The following is a 26,484-nucleotide window of genomic DNA, read 5'->3' as shown; positions in this document are numbered from 1 at the left end:
TGGACTAGCATTGAGACTATACCAGAACTGGGATTTGAATTCCAAAGTGGACCGTAAACCACAGTTTATCTTCTCTCTTTAAAACCATCAGAAATGAGGGATGCCTGGGTGGCTCAGCAGTTGAGTGTCTGCCTTTGGCTCTGAATGTGATCCGGGGGTCAGAGATCGAGTTCCATACCGGGGTCCCTGCATAGAGCCTGCTTCTCCCTCTGCCTATGTCTCTGCCTCTCTCTCTGTGTCTCTCATGAATAAATAAATAAAATCTTTAAAAAAAAAATCAGAAATGAACCTGCTGCCTGACCTTTGAATTTCTGCTGAGACAATAGTTAGATACTTTGTCTCTTTCAAGTTCCCTAGCCCCCTCTCTGGTTTCAGGAATGGTGATTCCAGATAAATACAGTGGGTACCATGGTGTGGTTAAAAGGGCAACTTAGTCTACTGTTGCAGCCAAGTTAGTCACAGAATAAACAAGCTGTTTCACACAATTGTTAATTTCTTCAAGGGCTTTGTTTAGAGGGGTCTCAGCTTAAAGCAAGATGCCCTGTTAGCAGACTGAAATAACTCTATGGAAATCGAATTGCACATATATGAGGTGTCTCTGAAACCTTTGGTTCGATCTTAGATGCAGAATTTTACTATTTCTTCGGGCTTGGAAAAATATATTCAGGGAAAAAAGGAGGAAAGAAAATGTTATAATTCTCCATGCCTCCACACCCTTACTTTCCCCCTACTTGATCACAAAATAATATTCTGTAGGAAGGTATTTTTAATTAGTAGGTCAAATATTTAAAAGTGTTAAATGTCTATACTTGTGAAAATTTCTGAAATATAGTTACCTTTCCAGCACTTTCTAAGAAAGCAAATGTACCGCTTTATTTTTTAAGACTCAAGTTTTATGAACATTAATTACTTTACTATATTGAAACCCAAGCTTGTTTTTAGGAGTCCTTTGAGACATTCCAAGCTATTTATTCCCATACTAAAAGGCACTTCTTTCTCTTGTACTTTCTGCTTGTATGTTTCATGCTACAGTTACTTATATCCTACTGAGGCTGCTTCATTCCATGTTTGATTTGAGGTTCTAAAGGTGAGATTGTATATATTCAGCCTTTTAAAGAATAACAAGAATGGGTTTTATGGTGACCATTTGCCTTCAGACGCCTCCTTTTCCATTTATTCTCATTTCATATCTATGATACGATATCTAAGAATTGATATATGAACTAGTTATTTGATTTATTTGACTCATTCAAACCAGCTACTCTCAAAATATGGCCTTTCTGCCTACAGGGTGTAGCCTAATTGACAGCCAGAATCTATTGCTACCACTGGGGATTTTTTTCCCATTGTAAATAGCACCTAGATTTTGTCTGTTGTTACCTTAGTCATTTGTAGGAACTGCTGAGTTTCCATAATTATACTGTTCCTTAATGGATGAATGAATCAAGAAGACGTGATATATATGTATATATTATTATGAACATTATTCAGTCATTTAAAGAAAAAGGAAATCCTGCCACTTGTGGAAACATTAAGGACATTATGCTAAGTGAAATAAGTCAGAGAAAGACCAATACTGTATGACCTCACTTAGATGTGGAATTCCATATAAGCCGAACTCAGAGAATAGAATAGTGGTTGCCAGTGGCTAGGGGTGGAGGAGATGAGATTTTCGTCAAAAAGTATAAATGTCTACTTATAAGAAGAATGAATTCTGGAGACGTAATGTACACCATGGTGACTTTAGTTAACAATATTGTATAGTTGAAAGTTACTAACTCTTAAATGTTCCCATCACACACACAAAGTAATTAGGTGAGGTACTAGATTTGTTAACTCACCTTATTGTAGTAATCATTTTGCAGCACATGCATATATCAAATCATCACATTGCACATTTTAAATTTACACAGTATTATATGTCAATTACATTTCTATAAAGCAGGGGAGCAAAGGAGTCACCTGGAGCTGGAAGAGGCTGGTGGAGGAAAGCCACTGCCCTGAGCAATAACAAGGTGGGCAGGGAACTACAGGTCTGTGCCAGCATTGCTAGGCAGGCTCTGTTCCCATTTGCAGGGAGAGGGTGGGAGCAGCACAGCTGTGATCCTTGTTGTTCATTCTCGGTAGCCTCGGGCAGCTTTTCAAAGTAGGATTGCTGAAAACCAATAAATGAAATTATAAGAAAGAGCAGCATAAATGCCTTTCCTCTACTTATGATCTTCTTGGCAACTTTTTCCATCTAAATGCTGCTCTCCGCAGTCTCGAATCAGGAAAATTAATATAGAACAGAAGTTTCCAAACTTTTAATCATAAATCCTTCTACCAAAAGAAAAGTTGAAATTTTATGACCACTAGTAAATAAAACATCTTTGAGATTTGTAATATTTATCAAGAGAACATCAAACAGTTACCAACTATGTGCCCAGGAAAAATAAAAACAAGACACACATAAAAACGAAACATAGATTTTGTTCCAGTATTATTCTTCCCTTTGACTTCACTGTAAGAGTTTTTGGTGTCTGTGTAAGAGAATAAACAGACGATGACAGAACGCAGAATCTCTCTTTCCACATTTTGTGACTACAAGGTTCGAACTAGAATTGCTCAATAACTTTGTACTCTGATTTAAGGGAATATAAATGACCTACTTATCCTTAAGTACCTGTTATGTGGAAGCCAGAGGTGCCCTGCAAATGGCTTAAGATACAATATATTTACCTACACTGTAAAAGTCGTTTCTGTTTAACAAATGAGTACAGATTTTCACCAAAGTACCTATCCCCCTACATAGCTCAGAGGAAAACTCTGAGGGAAAGAGAAACTATATGGGCAAAATTTCAAGGTTCTATTGCCTGGACATGGGATATTGATGGGCTTGTAAAATTTACAGAAGTAGGTAGGTAGGGAGACCCTGGGCATTTAGTAAATATATCAGCAAAGGATGGTGGAAAATAAGACTTTCCCTGACCAGGGGATAAATTAGGTAGGTGAAGTTTGTCTTTTTATGTTCTTTTCCTTCTCATATACCAGTGTTCTTTCCTGTCCAAGGAGACCTATACATGTACGTAGCACACACACATGCATGTACACATACATACATAGAATCCCCAGTCTGTTCGGTTGAGATTCAGCTATACTCACTAAGAAGGCTGTATAATACCCTATATTTTACAGACTTCAAATATACTTACATTTTAATAGTAAACACTGCCTTAAAACCTTTTCTGACAAGGGAGGCTATTTCTAATACTGGAGGTTGACAGTTGACAGAGAAAATTTAGGGAGCACAGAGACATGTCTGACCCCCTCCCCACTCAGCATCTTCTACACCCTTGGAGAAAATTCATATTGCAGGCTACAATCCTTCCTGCTAAGTCAAAATCAAGCTTTACTAACAAACACAATTTTATACAAGTTCCTTAACATATATTAGGCACTCAACATATATTTTATTTATTGAAGGAGACGTGCTCGCTTCGGCAGCACATACATATTTGTTGAAGGGGGAAGATATGAAGGAGGGAATCATCTGAAACTACAGGGTACAACATTTAAGTCAATATAGATATAAATATTTAAATTAAGGTAAATTTAAATTACAATTCAAAATTATTTGCGGATTTTATTTTTAAAAGAATCTCCTGGAAAGGCCAACTCTTAATTTAACTCTATATTTTCAGGAAAGACATTTGGTCTAAATGAAGAGACTCTAATTATTGTTCTGTAATTCCAAAGCAAACAAGGATTCATTATTTTTTTTTCATGAAATATCATTTGACAAGAAGAGAATATTTCATATTTTAAGCCAATGATCAAATTATTGACCTCCTTAATCACTTTCAACAATTTTGAATGTTTTCCATTATCTACTCTTTAGCTTGTACCTGAGGAATTGAATTAACTATTTAGTTTCTTGAAAATAAGGGCACCAGATCTCTAAATAGGCAGTTTGCAGAGCCCACCACCAGAGGGCAATAAAGAAGCTGAATCTTGAAGCTGTAGAGTGAAATAGTGGGAATTTAAATAAAAGCAACATTTCACAGTCTGCTTTTTTGACCAATGTAATATATATAATACCTTAATGGACTATATGTACATGTATTCTGAAAAATCAGCAGCACACTTCACTGGTCAATTTCTATGAGAAGGGGAATGTAATTTGAGTATAAAAAAACAGTGTACTTACATTTTAAAATTCTACCCCTACAGAATCTACTCACTGCTGAAAAAAATTGTAGGAATAATAGCTTTCTGTGACTCAATGGCCAGTCTACCATTATCAGGAGTAAATTTATTTTCCTGTGATGCTTAAATGCACAGAAAGAATGCATATCGAGGAAAATGGATAAACTCGGAGTGACATAACAAAAATAAATAATACTTCAGAATGGAAAATGTATAAGATCTAGAAGAAACAGTTTTCTCTGTACTAGTGTGGCTATATGCATAGTTTCTAAGAAACATACAAATCACTTCTAGGAAATATTTTTAGCTAGGAGAGGATTAACATCAACGAAGGAGAAAAGACAGCTGGCTTTTAAAACATTTTCATTTATTTATCTGCTTAGCTATTTGTATGTTTGTTTGTAAAAGTTTGGAATATGAAGAAAAATTGAATTTAAGACCAGTATCCCAAAGAACAAAGGAATTGAGGACTATGCTGGAGCCCAGTCAACGTTTGACTATTTTGTAAGAGTCAAACTGAATAGTCAATACTGTGAAATACAGCCAAATCATTTGAACTATAAGCATTCTCTCTAAAAATGATCCTAAGACATCAACCTTAATTTATATGGTAAGAAAGTAGCACAAAATATATTGTGCTACTTGTTATGCTTTCTTTAGAGAAAGAATACAGATTCTGGATCAAATAAAATATGTCAGTAAGCCTCATGGATGTAAAATATCCTGATTTCTATCATTTAGAACATGCCTCTAGAAGAGGAAAACTGGATGACAATTTTCCCAGATTTCACATTTTATGCATACTTGTTAGATAAGACGCATCTCTAGTAGTAAAATATATTGTTACAGATTATTTCTTGGATGTTCTTTAACATAATCTCAAGGAGTTCTCTTTTCTTCACCAATATGTATGGGGAAATGGAGGTGTGTATGAGTTGAAGGAACTATAAATAAAAAGTAATGATCAATACTTTGTAAAAATAGAAACTTCTATTTAAATATCAAACAATACTTAATATGAGTTCTTAAAGCCTGGAATAACACATATTTTGAAGTTTGTAAATTGGTCATAATTCGTATGATTAACTCATATGATTTTTCTCTGTCAAAATTTGAGTGGTATAACTTTACATGAATATACTTTCAACTATGAATTACAGTTCTGTGGAGACGATAACTGTATTTAGTAGAAGTTCAATAGAATTTAATTGGATATATCACCGACTAAAAGAATATATATAAGAAGAACAAGACAGCTTTAAATTACACTAAATTATAACAATTTTCACATTTAAAAGTACATTCAATATGAAATTTTTGAAATTCATAAAACCTATGATTTGAAATTATTGATGTATTTTTGAGGACTTATATATTATTAATGATAAATATAAAAATCTTCAAAGAAATTTTAGGATTCCAGATTATTTTTTTAGTAATTATAGGAAAATAGTGTTGTCATCACAGATGTGCCTTTATAGGGCTAATAAGTCATGATAACTTTATTGCTTAAGTTTCAGCTAGATCTTCTATAGAGGAAACTTTCAGTATTTTCCTACCTATTTTTGCTTTTTTTTTCCTTTATATGTTTAACCTTAAGTAACAGAAACTCCTGGAAGGGAAATATTTTGCGGAAGCTGAGTAAAGAAAGTAAGACCGGGATCCCTGGGTGGCGCAGCGGTTTGGTGCCTGCCTTTGGCCCAGGGCGCGATCCTGGGGACCCGGGATCGAATCCCACATCGGGCTCCCGGTGCATGGAGCCTGCTTCTCCTTCTGCCTGTGTCTCTGCCTCTCTGTCTCTTTCTGTGTGACTATCATGAATAAATAAATAAAATCTTTAAAAAAAAAAAGAAAGTAAGACCAAGTGAGGGAACAATGAATCACAATGACACACAGAAATATGGAGACTGAGGACCAGAAAGGAGAGTGGTTATTTTGGTCTGATATAAAGCCTAATTTTTTAGACTCCAAAGTGTAATTCTAAAAGATTCATTTTCCTGTCAAATGGGCATTTATTTACACTGAGTCTCATCAATTCTAAGTCAAAAATAAGTAAAATTTAATGTGCCTTCAATGTGCTTAGACCCTGTGAAAAGCGAAAGCCAGTATCAAGAAACCAAGAGTTCATATGCTGATAGTGAAGAAGAGATCCTAGAAATTTTCCCTGAACCTAAGAGGTATGAGAAACAGCCTCTGCCTCCTCCTTTGGTAGGATAGGGATAGCACTTCAGTAGAGTCTTGCTCATACAGTCACAACAAAAATCAGACTCTTGCAGCCCTCTCTTAATGGGTTATTAGGGTATACATACACCTAAATACTCATCTGGGGACTAACCTCCCAATAAAAATGTGATCCATCAGTTCTTTTAAACTATATTCCTAAGATAAATCACACAAACACACACAATTTAAACATACTTTCTGACCACAAAGATACTTTTAGAAAAAAATAATTTCTTCTGCTATTTGAAATAACATACTTAACACTGCTAATCTTTTTTTTTTAAGATTTATTTATTTATTTATTTATTTATTTATTTATTTATGCATGAGAGAAATAGAGAGAGGCAGAGACACAGGCAGAGGGAGAAGCAGGCTCCATGCAGGGATCCTGAGGTGGGACTCGATCCCAGGACTCCAGGGTCATGCCCTGGGCTGAAGGCAGTGCTAAACTGCTGAGCCACCCAGACTGCCCAACACTGCTAATCTTAATTCCATCTTCAATTTTTAAATATTCTCCATTCATATCTAATGAGATTTTCATTTAGCAAATTTTTTGTATATTTTTATACAAACTTTTACTTTGCTTAGGCTTGATGACTGCCACATTTATGATATACACAGACGCTTAGCTTTCTGTGTACCTATAATTAAAATATTCCCTGCCTCTCTAATAATATTGTAGAACTCCTCTCACTATGGTCAAACAGGAGGCAAAGTTTTTTGAAACATTTTTTTGCAAAAATTCACTCAATTATTTTACAATTAAGTAGTATGAAACATTTAAAAACATCTAAATTCTACATTCATACACAACTGATAGTTTGCCTAGTAAACAGTTTTAGATTGAAAATTATTTTTTTTCAGAATTTCGAAGGAATTAGTCATTTTCGTTTGGTTTCAAGTAGTGCCACTGAGAAGTCCAATACCATTCAACACTCTCGATTTATTTTTCTTTTTTTAAATTTTTATTTATTTATGATAGTCACAGAGAGAGAGAGAGAGAGAGAGAGAGAGACAGGCAGAGGGAGAAGCAGGCTCCATGCAGGGAGCCCAACGTGGGACTCGATCCTCGGTCTCCAGGATCAGGCCCTGGGCTGAAAGCGGTGCTAAACCGTTGAGCCACCAGGCTGCCCACTATTGATTCTTTTAATGATGACACTGTCTTTCCTTCTTCTTCTGGACAACAGTCCAGATTCTCTTAGGACATTCCATTTATCCCCAAAGTTCTGACATTCCACAATAATATCCAATGATATGACATTTTTGATTCTTTGCACTTAGTTCTCATTGTATTCTTCAGATCTGGAAATCCACTCATTGTATTTCTGCAACATTTTCTTCTACTATTTCTTTGATAATTTCTCACTAGCTTTTTCCTGTTTTTCCTTTCTGGAACTGACAGCAGTTGGAATGTTGTGCCACTGATATTGATGCTCTAATTTACTTTTCCCCCTATTTCTATCTTTCTTTTGTAGTTGTTCTGTTTTCTGGGAGATTTCCTCAGTTATATCTTCTAAGCCTCTTAATAATGTTTTATTTATCGTGTCATGATGCTTTCAAAGATCTCTCTTTTGTTGCTTTGAAACACAGCATTAGACTCATATGGTTTGTTAAAGTTTTTCAGACAATACTAATTCGGTATTTAAAATTTCTTAACTTTTAATTATTCTTTGTCTATTTTTACTTTGTTTTCCCTTTGTTTATATCTATTATTTTAGATGCTTCTGCAAATGCATTTTAAACTTGATCATCCGGATGCCTGGGTGGCTCAGCGGTTAAGCAACTGCCTTCGGCTCAGGGTGTGATCCTGGAGTCCCAGGATCGAGTCCCACATCAGGCTCCCTGCATGGAGCCTGCTTCTCCCTATGCCTATGTCTCTGCCTCTCTGTGTGTGTGTCTCTCATGAATAAAGAAAGAAAGAAATAAAATCTTTTTTAAAAAATAAATTCAATCATCTATTCATTTTTAAGAATAAAGTATTAAAAGCTGACTGGAAAATCTGTGAACATAAAAGGACATTTCTGCTGCTTGTCAATAGCTGAGCTGCAGAGTCATGAACAGGTGAGGACAGGTTAAGCACATTTCATTGTGCTTAATCCATATCAGTGGGTCCTTTCTCCTTGGACATTGAATTTCCCCATAAAGGAATTGTCCATTTACCTGCATGAAGACCTCTCCATAGAAATCTCCATGCTTCTGCTGGAACAGCAAGAGAGTCACATGGTTGTTTGGGGATGGGAAATGTGGAAGTGGATATATCTACTTCTTAGACAAATTTTCAAATAATCTCCCAATTTTCAGGTTTACTATGTATGTCTGTTTTAAGGTACTTCCAATTCCTGAATCTTATCAATGTTTTAGAGGCAAATCAGCTAAATTCTTATTGTCTTCTTCCTTGAGTGATCTTTGCAAAGTGGAGAAAATCTAAATTTAAATCACATTAATTCATCCATCTCCCAAAATTTTATTATCTGTTATAATCTCCTCACTAATAATCCCTGCTCTTCTGAGCTTGTACCATTCATATTACTGTTATCTTCCCATAGTTATTAACCTATGGACTTATTCACTGAATTCTAGGACACGTATACTTAGCAAAAGTGAAGATTGCTTTTTATCAGTATTTTCTTCCTTATCACAGGTCTATTGAAAGAATCCTGAAAAGCATCATGTTCCACGTGGAGTTTGAAAACATTAATGGATAAAATATTTCCAAAATAAATTTAAAAATTAAGATGGTAGATATAAATACTTTAGATTCTGATTATGACTCTAACTTACACTGGAAAATTTTAATCACTCAGTGCCCTAAGTTTCCTTTTCTATAAACTGGGGATAACAATAGTATCTGATTCATGCGGTTACAGTGAGACTTAAATAAGTTTACATATGTAAAATACTCAGAAGAGTGGTACAGTTTCACGCAGCATTTCAGTGTGCGATTGCTCTTCCTGAACTTTCCCAGACTTAAAATTCCCCTCAATTTTTGTACTGTTATTTAGATCTTTTTGTCTAACTCCTCTACTTTTGAAGAGTATCTGGGATCAACCAAGTATTGTTATGTTGTGTAATTCATCTCAAAGTATTTCTAATCCTTATTATTTCTTTTTTTTCCCATGAGATACTTAGGAGTATATCGTTTAAATTCCACATATTCGTGAGTTTCACAAATTTATTTCTGGTAAGGATTTCTAATTTCATTCCATTGTTGCCTGTGAGCATAATCTATATTGTTTACATTCTTCTAAATTTTTTGTAATCCATTTTATGGCCTAGCATATGGTCTATCCTGGATAATGTTTCACGTGGACTTGAAAGGAATGTAAGTTCTCATGCTCTTGGGTGGAATGTTCTATAGACATCTCTTAGTTCTGGTTGGTTAATATTGTTCAAGTTTTCTATTTTCTTGTTCATTTTTTATCTAATTGTTCTGTTATTGAAAGAAGGTATTAACGTATTCAAATATTATTTTAGAACTGTCCGTTTCTTCTTTCAGTTGTGCCCAATTGTGCTTCAGGTATTTTGAGGTTCTGTTGTTAGGTGCATATATGTTTATGATTATTATATGTTTTTGATGAAATGATCATTTTTTAAAAGATTTATTTATTTAATTTAGAGTGAGAAACAGAGAAAAAAGAGAGAGCTTGAGCAGGGGGAGGGGCAGAAGGAGAAGGAGAGAGAATCCTCAGACTCCCTACTAAGCACAGCAGAGCCTGACACAGGACTCCATCCCAGGACCCTGAGATCATGACCTGAGCCAAAATCAAGAGCCAGCCACTTAACTGATTGAGCCACTCTGGCATCCTTGGAATGACTGTTTTATTATTATATATATTTTTAATATATAATATATAATATATTTTATATTATATATATTTTTAAAGATTTTATTTATTTATTCATGATAGTCACACAGAGAGAGAGAGGCAGAGACACAGGCAGAGGGAGAAGCAGGCTCCATGCAGGGAGCCCAACGTGGGATTCGATACCGGGTCTCCAGGATGGCGCCCTGGGCCAAAGGCAGGCGCTAAACCGCTGAGCCACCTAGGGATCCCCTGTTTTATTATTATAACGTCTCTTTGTCTCTAGTAAAAATTTTGAACTTAAAATATATTTTTCAAGGCACCTAGATGGTTCAGTCAGTTACACATCTGATTTCAGCTCAGGTCATGATCTTAGGGTCCTGGGATCAAGCTACATATCCTGCTCCAAAGGTAGCAGGGTGTCATCTGCTTCTCCCTCTCCCTCTCCTTTTGCCCATCCTCCCACTTGCTCTTTCTTTCAGATAAATAAATAAATAAATAAATAAATAAATAAATAAATAAATAAAATCTTTTAAAAATACTTTTTTTCCTGATACTTGCTTAGCAGTCCAGTTTGGTTTGGTTACTGGTTTTCTGGTATACCTGCTTCAATCACTTTGTATTTTACCTACATATAAGTGTGTCACCTTATAGAGAGCATATGTTTGGATCATTTTTTAAAATTCACCCTGCAAATTTCTACTCCAAATTTTTATTCTAGTCTCTGCTTGATTAATACTATAGAACTCTCGATTAGATCTAATTTTCCTTCAGAATATTGAGCATATGAGTCTACCAATCTACCTTCTGGCATTGCTATTGAGAATTCTGAATCAATGCTGATTTTTACTAATACATATGTGTGTATTTTTATTTATCTGTCTTTTTGTGAGCAATTAGAACTATATATTTGTTCTTAAGTGTTGTTCTTAATTTCACAGTAATATGTGTAGCTTAATCCATTATGTTTGGTGCATAGTAGGTCCTTTCCATAAAGAAATTTATGTTCTTATCTTGGGAAATCCACTTGAATGATTCCTCCTTCTATCTTCCTCTGTTCCATCCTTCTGTAATTCATATTATTCAGATATTGCATCTCTCTAATGGGCTTTCCAATTTTCTCTCCTGCTTTCCATCTATTTGTCTTTGTTCTATTTCTTATAGACTTTACACATTTATCTTCCAGACCTGCTATTTCTTTATGTTTCTTCTCTAGTGTGTTCATAATGTTTTTATAAATAAGTTGAAGAGTTGAAATAGGAATAGTACTAGAAGTACTAGTATATATGACAAAGGTTTAGGAAGTATAATACACATTCATCTTTGTTTCTTTAGATTCCATGAATAATGCTTAGTACCCAACAGACTCTCAATGAATTGGTCATGAAATGAGTGAATGAATGAATGAATGAATAATAAAGCCTAGATTCTTGTCCCAAAAATATATTTCCTTCCTACATCATCATCATCATGGTATGCCCTCTATTGGTCTCAGTTTCTAGCTAGCAGTTTAAGACTACATTTTCTCTCTGCCACTGACAACTCTAACATTAGCTGATTCTACTAATATAACTAATCTGGACTTTTTTGTTAAATGCACATTTTTTAATACCTGGGACTATCCTCTGATGATGAATATAATTATATAACACACACATACAAATTTTAGTTAACTGAAATTTTAAATTATCTCATATATAGAACTTACTATACAGGTTAAGTAAAAGAATTGAACTCTCTCGTACTTGAAATCCACAAAAATCCACCTCAGTTTATTATGTTTTTGCTATATCTTAACTATTTAATTCTGGTAAATAAACCAAGACTGCAATTTGGTAAACTGAGTTCTTCCTTGATCAAATTTCAAAATTATTTCTTGCATTATGTATCATACAGAGATCCATCCACATTGATTCATTAAAATGTGAAATGGTTTCATACAATTCTAGTCATTGAGCAAGGGTCACATGAAGAATTTTCTTGTGACATGGAACAGTGCAAAAGGTTTGTATATCTTGATACTGATTAAAAGGAAGCTATCAAGCTTTATCACACAGGCAATTCATATTTTAAAAAATAGTTTCAAAGTAAGCCTTCCAATTCTAAACATCTATATACCTTTAAATCAGCCAGGCAACAGCCAGATCTTTTAAAGCCTTTGACTATGTTTGCCAATCCACTAGCTTAAAAAGCATGCTTTTCATTCCTCTTTTTAAATAAAAGCAGCCTTGTCTGCACTGATTTCATCATCTCCATTGAAAATGTTTATCTGCCAAATGAAAAAGAAGAGTACAAATTAGAAACACTGATACATCTTCTGACATTATTCATTTAGAAGCTAGTTCTCAAGTTGTCATTACATTTACCACATAAAAATTAGAAATGATTTGTTTGGAGACCTACAGCTATTTCTAGGCCCGAGATGTTTGGACAACTGTAGATAAAGTTTCATTATCAGACTGAACTAAATATGCTATAATTATATATAAATCAGGACGATTTTTGTTCCATGAACTTAAGTTATTAATCTACTCAGGCCAAGCAGCAGGATACCATCATTCTCCAAAATTATACAAGTGTTTTTCTCAGCCAAAAATGTAAAAAGTGATGTTTGAAAATTAAGGTCAAAGATTGGTTGGACAATACTCATGTTTCTATTATCTGATTGTTTCCATCTTTCTTCTGGTCTATGAAACCCAGGCTAGCCTTGTACTTCCACAAAACCTTATGTTTCCTAATGTTTCATTAGCATTCATCACACTTAAAATTATTAGTTAAGCACCTATTTTTTTCTAATAAATATTAGGCCAGGGGCCTCTACTGTCTTATTCTGTATGTCTGATAATACCATATTAGGTATCAATATTTGTTGAATGAATTAACTAAAGACAAATGAATGAAGGAAAGGGAATCTAAATTATCAGGCTGACAGTTGATTTAGGGAATGGAAGTTAGAAAGTTTGAATGACTCTGTGTTTTACAAAATTTTTACATGATTATAGTTTTTTAAAACTTTGATATGGGATGCCTGGGTGGCGCAGTGGTTTGGCGCCTGCCTTTGGCCCAGGGCGCGATCCTGGAGACCCGGGATCGAATCCCACGTAGGGCTCCCGGTGCATGGAGCCTGCTTCTCCCTCTGCCTGTTTCTCTGCCTCTCTCTTTCTCTCTGTGACTATCATAAATAAATAAAAATTAAAAAAATAAAAATAAAAAATAAAATTTTGATATGCAAAATGTTATATGCATGGAGTTAACAAATAGTAAAAAAGAATGATGGCATAGCTGAAAATCTACATTTTCAGCTACATAAGCCCTAGGGAAAGTAAGAAACCAAAAGAAATTTATATTCTGTACTTAAATATTTAAGAAATAGGATTTAAGAATTCATTAGTGTAGTGACTTATTATGATTTCTACACTAATTAGCATCATAATTGATTCAAATGGCATATGAGATGCAGACCTCTCAGAATATTCGCTATGTTAATCAAACAAAAAATTACACTGATATATGAGTTTGCTCTTCTAGTATATCAAAATTTTATACTTAGGCAAAGATGATATTTTTAAGAACTTATCTTTCAGTATAGGAAATTTTTGCTAATTTTGCATTTTGTGTTCTTATTAAAGCAATCTTCTGATTTTTTTTCACATGTTAAGATATTTTGTGTATAAAAGATATGTAATGTTTCCCTGTAGATCTACAAACATGACTAGAATGCTACGTAGCAGTGCTTTGTATATAATCTAAAAAAAATGTCCTTATGTGCAACAGCAGAGACCAATGATTCATGAAATTGCTCTCAATGTTGGGTATATTCCTTCTTATAGAACTAATAGTTTACACAAGGCATTTTCCTTCCAATTTTGAATACAAATATAAGCTCTACTCAGTATGTCAGCATTTACATTAAAATGAATTTCTTACTCATGGGAAAAGCTTTAATTAAGTGTATTTAGAAGTTTGGAAATCAGCAGTACATCATGGTGAACAATTTAAATGTGACTTTGCCTACTTGGGCTAGAATAAAACAAGAAACAAAAGAGCAAAACAAAAACAAGGGAGAAGTCTTTCTTTTGCCTACCGACAAAACTATTCCTTTTTCTGCATCTATACAAGTATACTTAGCTTCTTTTCTCTGGAACAGAAGGAATGGCCATTTCCTATCATAGGCTGTTGCTCTGTTTGTGCTCAGGACCCCATCACAGTTTACCACGCAAGACTCCGCTTTTGAAACTATCCCCGTTTGTCCTATATCATCAGTTATTTCCTTAAACTTGATTTTTCTCCAAAATACATGTTTACCTTAAAATCTTTCATTTTATTTTTTAAATATATATTTAATATAAATTAAACCCCTTTAACTTAAAATTCTGTCCATAAACTGTCCATGTCTCTTCTAACAATTACTGTAAGATACATGAAAATGATTTCATTATCTCCTAAGGAAGTTTTCCTTAATTAACCAAGAGTCTCTATTACCTTGTTTCATGTCTCATTGTTAATTCCTTTATTTTACCAATCACAATCTGCACTTACTATATTTATTTATTTTGTTAACTTGTTAATTTAGTCTTTTTCCTCTAAGTAGCATATAGGCTTTTTGAGGCAGATCCCTTAATTCTTATTCATCACTGTATCTTGAGCTCCTAGAACTGATCAGAACATAGTGGTTATTTAACGTGTATTTATTGAATGAATGAGAGACCTATCCAAATCCCTTTGGAAAAATGAAGAGTTTCAACCCTAAGTAATGATGCAAATGAGGAAAATGTCTTACTGCCACTTGCATTTCTCTATCTTTCCTCCCTTATTTCTCCACATAGTACCGACTGCTTTTTGCTTTGTCACTGTAATATTATTCCCAGTATTTGCTCTCTAGACAGACCTCATTCTCCAAAATAATAACTCATTTCAAAAGTCATTCAATTCAAATAGCCCATGTACCTTTAGATAAGCAGTAAGAGAAAGCCAGTTGTTTAATTTAATTAATTTATATTAGGTAAAAAACTATGATTTGTATTTAACCCTGAGCATAGATATCTATTTTCTTAAACTACTTTCATCATTTTACTTTCTCTTCCTGCTTTTCTTATCTCTATTAATGGGAATATCATCTACCTTTATCATGTATGACAATCATCATATGACTTTATTGCTCAAGGTACAAAAAGGTTATCACCTTCTCTGACTTCCTACATATTTAGTGACCAAATGTTCTCAATGCTATCTGGAAAATAACATGAAATCCATCAATTTATCTTATTTATATTCCTATTTGTTCCATCATAGTTGAGGACCTTGTACCACCTCTAGGGTAAGCCTTCCTCCACACAGCTCCTTGTCCACACAGCTAGAATGATCTTGCTAAAATGCAAACTTTTCAGACCATTTCCAGTTACAACAGGAAAACAATCTCTTCAAGATCTAGTCCTTGCCTTCCTTTTCAAACTTAACTCTCAACTTTTCCATATGGAGCACATGATAATTGCAAGTGAAACATCAGCATTTATTGGGAACTTACTCCATTCCAGGTGGTATGCTAAATATTTCATCTGGATAATATCATTTATTTCTTATGATAACACACTATGAAAAAAGTACTATCACCATAATTAATGTTAAAATCAATAAAGTAAGGCCTAGAGAGGTTAAAGAATTGTCCCATGCAATTGAAAGGAGCCAGGATTCAAATACAGGCTAGACTACCTCTAGAGCTCACAGTTTATTTTTTTTATTTAATCTTTAATTGAAATATATATGTTATGTGTAAGTTTATAAGCAATTATTTTCATGCATTTAGATATTAAGTACGATTGCCATTTTAGGTTTAGCTAGAACCTCTATCATATCACATAATTATCATTTTCTAATGGCCACACTACAACACCTTGTTGTTTCCCCATTAAAAAAAAAAAAAAAAGACTGTTGTCTTTAATCTCTGTCATCATTGCTGTGCAAAAAACTGAGGCGTGGGGTGCCTAGCAGGCTCAGTGGGGTAAGTGACTGACTCTTGATTTTTTTCAGCTCAGGTCATGATCTTGAGATCATGGAATCAAGCCCTGTGTCAGACTCTGAGCTGAGCACACAATCAGCTTCAGATTCTTTTTCCCTCTGCCCCTCCCCTGCTTGCTCTCTCAATTAATTAATAAAATCTTTTAAAAAACAACAACAACAAAAAAAATCCCTGAGGCTTAGTGGGGCACTTGGGTGACTTAGTTAAGTGCTGACTCTAAATTTTGACTCAGGTCATGATCTCAGGGTCTTGGAATCAAGCCCCATGTCAGGCTCTGTGCTGAGCGAGGAGTCTGCTTAGGATTCTCTCTCTCCCTCTGTCCCTCCTCCCACTCTCGCTCTCTCTCAAATAAATAAATAAATCTTTAAACAACAACAACAATGAGGCTTAGAGAGATTAGATAAATTACCCAAAATTGCAGAATAGTAAAATTATAGAGTGACCCTGAACCCAGACTATTCTGAATTCACCCCTGCTCTACTTCTGCCCTTGGACTGTCTGGTCCCTAAGATGAGATGGAGAGCTCCATAGACACTGTCTTCTAACATATTCTTGATCATTGACTACAATCAGAGGACTTTATGAAATGCCTTGGGCTATACATGGCAATGTTCAAAAAAGGAAAGATGTTAGAGGAGAATGCTATTTCCTTCTCTCCAAATTCCACCCATCAATAGTTTAAAGTCAGTTTGTGAGAATATCAAATCTATGCTATTTTCTTTTGAACTATGAGGAGAAAACATTAATTTGTTTGAACTAAAGCGTGTGATTAAAGCATGAAATTCTTTCCAGTCATGACTTTGAGAAAGGCTTGAAATGAATTGTAGTCTTCATACCACAGTGCATTAATGCATTCATCTCAAGGGCCCATAGCTGGGAATGTTTCAATGGCTCAAGTGCACCCATGAGTGGTTATCCAGACTGCATGTAGATTCAGAAACAGCTTCTGTTTTTAGTGAAGATCAAAAGAGGTACTGAAATTCCATGGAACATTGTCATTATAAGTCATATTTGGCAAATGTTGTCATATCTAACACAAACTACAACTATAAATGCTTTTACTTTTTCCCCTTGAAGGCATAAAGTATCAGAAAATATTTTAGACTTTCCTTATTCTGAAATAGAAGTAAACACAGCTAAACGTATCTGTAGGCTATAAAATTAGCATACAGATTTTTTTCTATTGTTGATCAGACACCACAAAAACCAAATAAACAATAATAAAACTATGGGATAGTTCTAATACAGGAGCCACATAAATAATCAGTTCATTTTGAAAGTAAATTTATTGCAAATAGCTATGAATCACAAAAATCCTTTGGCACAATAAATAAAATATAATTTTACATTGTCTAAATAGCCTCTATTTTGGTAGAAAGACAAGTTTAGCTATTGTAACTGGTATGATGCACAGACTTTTATTCTATAAATATTTAGGCTCTGACAGTCAAAGTGTGTAACTGAGAAGAGCAGAGCCCAGTGCAGATGATGAACACCGGCCCCTGAATAAACGAGAAGACATAAATGTAAGCATGGCGGTTCTTTTATTGCACTATGCTTTGTTTACTTTTAGACACTGTGTATCAATAAAGCCACAGGTGTCCGATCTCCCACTAGGTTGTCACCAGAGAGTTTATCTTTTTGGCTTTCCAGTTTCTACAAAAACATTATTCAAAGGATGAACCCATTTCAGTTTTATTAACTAGGAAGTAATTTAATATGAACAATTTGAATAATTCCTTCTGAAAATATATTTTTATGACAAATCTGTTGCTTGGAGTCTTAGGGTCTGATAAATGACAATCTAAACAGTTATTACTCACTGCAAAATGGTCAAAGACAAGGTTTAGCTGTATCAAACTGAAGCCTTCCTTACTTCAACAATTCTCCCATTAAAGGCCCAAACACAATCATGCCAATTCTAGAGGCAGAACATATGAACAGAGCAATCTGTTTAAAATAGTATTCCTGCTGAGAAAACACAAGAAGACAGGGGAAAAAATCTCTACTTGAAGGAAAAGGCAAATAGCAAAAATAATGAGCTTTCAAGTTAGAGACAGAGCAACTCTCTTCAAAGATGATATAGACAACTATTTATATACACCATTGATGAAATATAATTCAGAATAAAACATTCAATAAAAGTCATAATTACTGCAATCTTTGTTAGTAGTAATTTTTAAAAACCTTCTTTTTCAAACTAAAATCTCAGAATCTCTCTTTACTGATAAATGGATGGCATGTTGTGTTTCACAGTCATTTTTTTTGTTATTGCATTGTTAAACTAATATAATTTTTAAAAATCAGAGTAAATGCAAACTGAAATCACTAGGTTGAATGTGAGGTGTGTTGGCAAGCCACTTTCATTTTGAATGACACTGGATCTGATACTTTCTTATGTTCCTTCATTTATGGCATAGGTTGATTCTGTCAAGGACAGTGCTTTTTCTCTCACAGCTCCACATTTCCACAATTTAACATATTCCAAGATAGATGAGATCATAGGTCATGTGCATAACATCACTACTATCACCAGCCTTTCTTCTGCAGCTTTATATACAACTTAATGTAGGCCTCCTGAGGAAGGGAACAAGGACGATTTGTTTATGCTTACTGTTCCACCTCCAATGCTTATATAGTACCTGGTACATGTAAAGTGCTGAATACATATTTGTTGAATGAACAAATGAATGAGTAAATACTATTGCAAGTTGGTAATATCTATTTTCAAATGAAAATCTCCATAACGACAGCAATGGCAAACTCTTATGTGTCAGTATTGTGCTAAATGCTGTGCACCCCAACACTGAGGTAGGTAAGATTATTTTCCTTTTACAAATAGGAAAAAGAGGTTTATAGAGTCCAAGACACATGTGAATGATCTACCGCTAAAGCCAAGTTTCTACTGATGTTGGAAAGCTCATGTATCAACTTAAATAGGTTTGGCTGAAAGTAACAGAAAACTTCATAGTGATAGTGGTTTAAATCCATGTTTGCTATCTAAATGTGCTCTACAAAGTTTTTAGGACCCAGGACTCCATTCAGTTCACTGTTCTAGCATACTTCGGTTGTGGCCCTTATTCTCATAAGGCAATATCTCTCTTCCAGGGAGCAAGATGGAGGAGGAATTAAAGAAGTAAGGAATACATGACCACTCTGTCTTAAGGAAGGCATCTGGAAGCTGACACCTTTGTTTATATCTCACTGACCAGAATGCAGTTACTGTTATGGGTTGAATTGTGTCCCTCAAAGTTCATATGTTGAAATCCTAATACTTGTTACCTTAGAATATGACCTTATTTAGATATAGGGCCATTGAAGATTCAATTAACAAAGATGATGTCCTACTAGAGTAGGATGGGCCCACGATCCAATATGACTGATGTCCTTATAAAAAGAATGCCAGCAAAGACACAGAAATGAACACAGGGAGAACATTAGATGAAGATTAGAATTAAGCTGCCGTAAGCCACAGAGCTACCACATGGTAGGAAAGACCCCTGGAACAGACCATTAGGGGCTCATTTGGTGGGGACATGTCGCTGCTGACACCTTCATCTCAGATCTCTAGCCTCTATAACCGTGAGACAATAAATTTCTGCTTTTTCAGCCACTTGGTTTTGTAGTACTTTGTTAAGCCCTAGTAAATCAGTACAGTAACCTTTCAGGTGGTCTGGCAAAGTTTAGTTTTTTGGCTCTATGTTTAGCTAAATTTTTTTAAAAAGAGGGAAAATAACTATTTCAGGACAACAGGCAGTCTCTGCTAAACTGTACTACTCTCTGAGAGATGGTCTCAATATTCATTATTTCACTGAATCACTATTAATTGTGAAAAGTGTACTAGTACATTATACTTTTAAACCACTTAGAAAGAAAAATGTTAATTTAATTACGATAGGTCACCTATAATAAGATACATTCTTATTTCAGAGTTGTGAAATATAAAAAAAGAAATGGAAATCTTAGAATCAATAAAATATAGTAAATAATCTATACACATTTAGTTATAACAATAAGCACAGAACAGAAATAGTTTACATGAGCTGTAATATAATATTTTACACTCTAGCTTATATAAAACAAGATGACTTATCTTACTGCAAGATTAAAAAAAGGATGCACAACTTAATCAGATACAAAGATTATAAAAATGTCGATATAAATATTGATATAGATATAAATATATAAAAATAAACCTCTTCTTTGATTAAACTTGTTCAAAATGCTTCCACTGTATTAGTGGAATGCAATATCAGTGGTTTCATATATTCTCTTTAAGTCAAAGTAATATTCAAAGTTATATTTATCCTAGAAAAATAGTTTTTGAACAAATTGATGCCCCTTTCCCTACCAAATAAGAAAACATAATACTGCCTTAATTGGGAATAATAAAAAGAGAATCTAATAAGTAAGATTATAAAAATGGTAAAATCATCAAATGCAGTTATAATTAATTTCCTTGTCTAAAAATATTGTTCGCTTTTATTTTCTTTTTTTCCATGAAACTCAGTCCCATTTACTTGAATTATTCTTCTCATTATGTATTGGCTAAAGTTCTTTAGAAGAAGCAACTGGGATTTTTCTCTTTAGTCCCAAAGGAAAGTTTTAATTGCATGTTGCCATGACAAGTTGAATTATTAAGATACATATTACTAGATAATTCTACAACTTTCTAATTTTAGAGGGTCTTATCAAGGAAGCCACTTTCTTTAGATGTAGCCAAGATCTTAAAAATGCAAAGCATCTGTCTCACAATTAGCAAGGAACAATGTAAGGATCAGTTCACTTGCTTAACCAGGGCCAGAGAAAGGAAACCAGGATCTCCCACTGTGCAAGCTTTGATGATTCTACATTTGTGAACTCATAACTGAGCTTAATTCAGCAACTGACCTGTGAAAGAGCATCAGTTATTAACATTAATATTAATAACTATTATATTTAGAGTGTCTCCCTGTAGTATTACAGGATATAACAAAAACAATTTAAGATTCAATTACATCAATAAACAGCTAAAACATTAGAAAAGACATTAGCTAACACAAAGACAAAAATGCTTACAGTATAAAGCGGGCATTTGTAAGGCAAAGAGCGGGGCTTCTCATAAGGATTGCTGTAAATCATGCCTTCCAGCAATATCTCGAGGCAGACATTTTTGGGGAGGAAGTAGGTAGAATTTAGTGGTGATAGTAATTTCAGTAAAGGAAGAGGACAGGGAACAGTCAAATGTACTTAGCAAAATGGAGGTGCTAAGTAATTCATACTTTCCCTAGATTAGTACTTATACAATTGTACTTTGTCCCCATAATCATCTATATGCTTGATTTATCTATGCTCTAGATCAGGAGTTGGCATGCTTTTTTAATGAAGGGTAAAGGGGATCCCTGGGTGGCTCAGTGGTTTAGTGCCTGCCTTTGGCCTAGGGTGTGTCCTGGAATCCTGGGATAAGAGTCCCACAACAGGCTCCTACATGGAGCCTGCTTCTCCCTCTGCTTGTGTCTCTGCCTGCCTCTCTCTCTGTGTCTCTCATGAATAAATAAATAAAATTTTAAAAATAATAAATAAATAAAGGAAAGGTAAATATTTTGGGCTTTACTGGACACTCTTTCACAGCTACTCAATTCTGCCATTTTATGGTGAAAGAACCATAGATAACACACAAATAAATAAATAAATGTGGCTATCTTCCAATAAAACTGTATTTATGAACACTGAAATTTGAATTTCATGTAAATTTCATATGCAACAGAGTATTATTTTTTTTATTTTAATCTCAACCATTTAAAAATGTAAAAATCTTTCTTATCACATACCATACAAAAACATGTGGCAGGTCAGATTTGGTTCACAGACTATATAGTTTGTCAACTTGTGTTCTAGATTATGAGTTTTCTAAGGTGGGGCATCTCTTAAACTCATCTATAGCATCCCTCCAGTACCTAATACATTGACTTATACTTAATAGATGCTCTATAAGTACTTGTCAAAGTGAATACTGTATTGTAGAGATACATTGTAGTGAATGAAAACAAAATGTAAAACACATTCATCCTTTTGTCTGTCTCCTCAGAACATCTTTTTTTAAAAGATTTTATTTATTTATTCATGAGAGACACAGAGAGAGAGGCAGAACCAGAGGTAGAGGGAGAAACAGGCTCCATGCAGGAAGCCAAATGTCAGACTCGATCCCGGGACTCCAGGATCATGCCCTGGGCCAAAGGCAGGTGTTAAACCTCTGAGCCACCCAGGAGTCCCTCCTCAGAATATCTTTAAGCAGGTTCCCCCTATTATTCTCATTCACAGTGTCCTGTTCTTTTCCATTAGGTAGTTATCACAATAGTTAATTATACATTTTTTTGTGTTTTCATGTTTATTACTATATTAATTTCTATTACTAGTGTGATGAATTACCACAAATTTAGTGGCTTAAAGTAACACATGCTGGCTATCTCACAGTTTCTGTAGGTCAGCAGTTTGATGTGGTTTGGCGGAGTCTCTACTTACACAAGGCCAAAATCAAGGTATCTGCAGGACTGTGTTCCTTTCTAAAAGCTCTAAGGAAGAATTTGCTTTTAGACTCATAGAAGCTTAGACTCACGGTAGAACTCAGTTCCAGGATGTAGCAGGATTGAGGTTCCCATTTTCTTGATGACCATTTTTCTCAGCTTCTAAAGTCCATTGCATTCCTTGACTCATGCCCTCTACTTTCAAAGTCTGTAGCTACAGATCAAGTCCTTCTCATGTATCATCTCTACTATCTTTTCTTCTGCTCTCCATCTCTCTATGGCTTCAAGCAGGAAAGATTCTCTGCTTTTAATGGTTCATGTGATTAGATTGGTCCCACTCATATAACCTAGAGTAATCCCCCTGAGTCAAGTTCAATAACCTTAATTACTTCTGCAAAGTCCCTTTGCCATGTAATGTAACATAGATTTCAGGAATCAGGGCAGAGACACCTTGGGAAGAGGCTTTATTTAACATACCACATTTACCATCTCATTAGGCTATAAGTTCCATGGGCAAAAGCTCTATGTCACATATATATGTGACATATATATATACCAAAGCTTGACACATTTGTCAAATACACAGTAACTGTTCAATAAGTATTTCTGGAATAAAGAATGAATGAATGAGTGTGTAGACCTAGGGTTAAGTAGAATATTCTAACCTACAGTTTAACATCTAGGAGTCTTCAGTGAATCTATAGGACAGTGATTAAGAAAAGCACAGACTTTGACTTAGGAAGACATGGATTCAAGTTGGTAATTTATGGTTACTTATTAACTGAGTAGCCTCCAGGGACCTTTACCTAGAACCTCCGTGCTACACTTTTTCATATGAAAAATGAGAATTCAAAATCCTTCCCTAAGAAATCTGCTGAGGATTAAATATGCATGTATGTATGTATTTCCTAGATAGCACAATGCATAGCTCATAGTTAGCACTCATTTTATCATAGCTATTTTGAATGTTAAAGGTTTTTTTTTAATGTTAAAGGTATTTTGAAGTCTTGGTAGTTGATGGGATTAATTTAAGTGGGAAGTACGAATAGAGAAAATGAGAAAGAAATGGGAGTAGGAGAAGGGAAGGAGAGGAGAAGGGGGGGGGGGGGGAGGAGAGAATGGCCTCAGGGCAGAACATTACCATTCATTCATATTTAAGAAAGAAATAATTGAAGAGAAATAAGACTCAGTGGCTAGTAGTATTAAGGAGGGCTTTTGTTGTATTGAACCCTGGGTGTTTTGTGTAAATGATGAATCACTAAATTCTACTCCTAAAACCAATATTACACTACATGTTAACTAACTAGAATTTAAATAAAAATTTGAAAAAGAAAAGAAAAAAGAATCAATGGCTGATGAAACAAGAGAAAAAGAGGAACAAGGTCTTGGAAATAAAAGTGGAAGAAGGTTCTCTCTCTCTCTCTCTCTCTTTTTTTTTTTTCTGAACAATTTTGTTTATTTATTTGAGAGACAGAGAGTATGAGTAGGGGGAAAAGGCAGAGGAAAAGAGAGAAGTAGGCTCCACACTGAGCAGGGAGCCCAACATGGGGCTCGATATCAGGACCCCAAAATCATGACCCAAGCAGAAGGCAGACATTTAAACAACTAAGCCACCCAGGTGTCCCAGAAGATTTTGAAAGATAGAGTGATTGACAATTTCAAATACAGCAATAATAACACATAATGTAGAAGCTGAATTGATATTACATTATTGGATAAAGAGGTCAATGATGATTCTGTAAAGGTTTGGTGAAATGGAAGGAGAAAAAGGAAAAAATGAGAAAGGAGAAGACAGAATGAGAAAGTGTGGTCTATTCTTTCCAGAAACTTGAAGAAATAAGAGAGATGATCAGTACCTGGGAGAAAGGGTTTTGGTCAAAAGAGTTGATATAGAGGGGAATTTTGGCTGTGTATGTGTGATTTTAATGCCCTCACTCATTCCTTCCAATGGCTATTAAATTCCTTACCTCTTCTCATGCCCCTGTCCCTCTCACTTTCCCCCGTCATGCTCAGCAAAGAAGCTCACCCATTTCTTGCAGCATATAGGAACCATCAAGCAGGCACATTCTCAACTTCTCAATATAATCTCCTTCCCATATATCAAACCCCCACCCCAAAGTCTTATTCTTCTATTCTGCTATCATAATGGAAATAATAAACCTTCCCAATGCCAGAATAATTCTTCTACTTTTTCTTTGAATCTCTACCCTACTTGCCTCTTTGCTATTATTTTGAACTAGCTCCTTTGTTCCTCAATTTCCTCTATGGAAAAGTGGAAGCAAAATCTCACTATTTTTTTGTAGATTAAACAAGATAAGCAGGTAAAAATGCTCAGTACAATGCCTGCCTTATAGTAGGCAATCAAAAATCTTTTCTCTTGTGCTTCTACTCAAATGCCTCTCACCTGGTTTATTCCTTCTTCTGTTATGCTTTCTCCCCTAAGGTCTCATCCTCCCCTTGCATAGTCAATTATTAGATTTTTTTACATAAACCAGTTTCTGTTCTCCCAATATCTAAAGTTTACGAATTCTTTTCCATTTCTTGTTCAGTACATTCCCATCATTCTTTCATCTCTTCTTAGCTACCTCTGCAGTTCTATTCTAATCTCCCCACCACCTCTTTTCTACCCCCACCTCTGCTCACACCCTTATTATAACAGCAGACCTAAGCATCTAACTTATGAACCCTGCTATTCTTGGCCCCTCTACTTCATATAGTCTCCTCTTTTTTTTTAAGATTTTATTTATTTATTCCTGAGAGACACAGAGAGAGAGAGAGGCAGAGACACAGGCAGAGGGAGAAGCAGGCTCCACGCAGGGAGCCCGAAGTGGGACTCGATCCCAGGACTCCAGGATCACACCCTGGGCCGAAGGCAGCGCTAAACCACTGAGCCCATATAGTCTCCTTCTTGTCTCATCTCCTTACTCTTTGACTTGACATTTTATAAGCCTTAGATGAAATGCCAACAATTAGATCTAAGTCTCATGAGGATAATGACATTATCTGTCTTGTCCACTAGGACCTTGAAATTTGTTTCAATCTTGAATATTGAGGGAATAAATTAATGAATATGTCCTTGCCTTCAGTGTCCTCTGCCAAAGTCATTGAACTGCTTCACCTAACTGCCTATCAAATTTGTGTCTTTAAAAGTTTTGTGTTTCAGGCCCAATTATCTGTCTTGAATGTCTCACAGACATCTCAAATTTGACATGTCAAAACTAAATCAGAAACCTTACTTCCATGTCCCACCTATTTCTCCTCCAGTACCCCTTAATGCATGCAATCATCACTAATCTAGCTGTTCTAACCATAGAGTTTGGAGTCATCATTTACTCATCTTAATCATTCCCCCCAACCAATCCTTCACCAAATCTACTGACTTTATATATCTCTTGGCTCTGTCCACTTCTTTTCATTTCCATTGCTAACATCTAGTCAAACAATCACTTTATCTAACCAGGACTACTACAATAGTCTCTCTACTGTCTCCTCATACACATGCCTAAGTCCTGTACAATCCATTCTCCACACAGTCATGAGACTAATTTTTTAATGTAGATTTAATCATATCACTCCCTTGTTCAAAATGTTGGAATAAAATACTAAACTTGGCCTATCAGGCTGAATGTGACTTAGTTCTTGCCTATATCACCAGCTTAGTTTTTTCCACTCTGCTTAGCATCTGCATTCTCACCACTTTCTCTAAAGTCCCCACATCTTCCTACTTTGAGATCCCAATGAGTCAAGTTCTTTC

General features: G+C 34.9%; 1 long non-coding RNA gene across 3 annotated transcripts in view; it reads right to left on the bottom strand.

The window, feature by feature from the left end:
• LOC140620232 (uncharacterized) overlaps nt 1–26,484 on the bottom strand; it is a 406,983-nt gene that overhangs the window by 155,284 nt on the left and 225,215 nt on the right. For 2 of the 3 annotated variants that reach the window (XR_012020015.1, XR_012020016.1), the window contains exons 5-6: nt 12,330–12,480; nt 1,963–2,155 (exon numbers count right to left, since the gene is read on the bottom strand). This is a non-coding gene — a long non-coding RNA (uncharacterized lncRNA). The remainder of the gene's footprint in view (nt 1–1,962; nt 2,156–12,329; nt 12,481–26,484) is intronic. The other variant, XR_012020017.1, reaches the window with a different exon arrangement.

This window comes from Canis lupus, chromosome 28, assembly GCF_048164855.1.
Source record: "Canis lupus baileyi chromosome 28, mCanLup2.hap1, whole genome shotgun sequence".
Classification (NCBI taxonomy): Eukaryota; Metazoa; Chordata; class Mammalia; order Carnivora; family Canidae; genus Canis; species Canis lupus.
The sequence above is the reverse complement of the archived record's forward strand: the minus strand, read 5'-3'. Positions and strand labels throughout refer to the sequence as shown.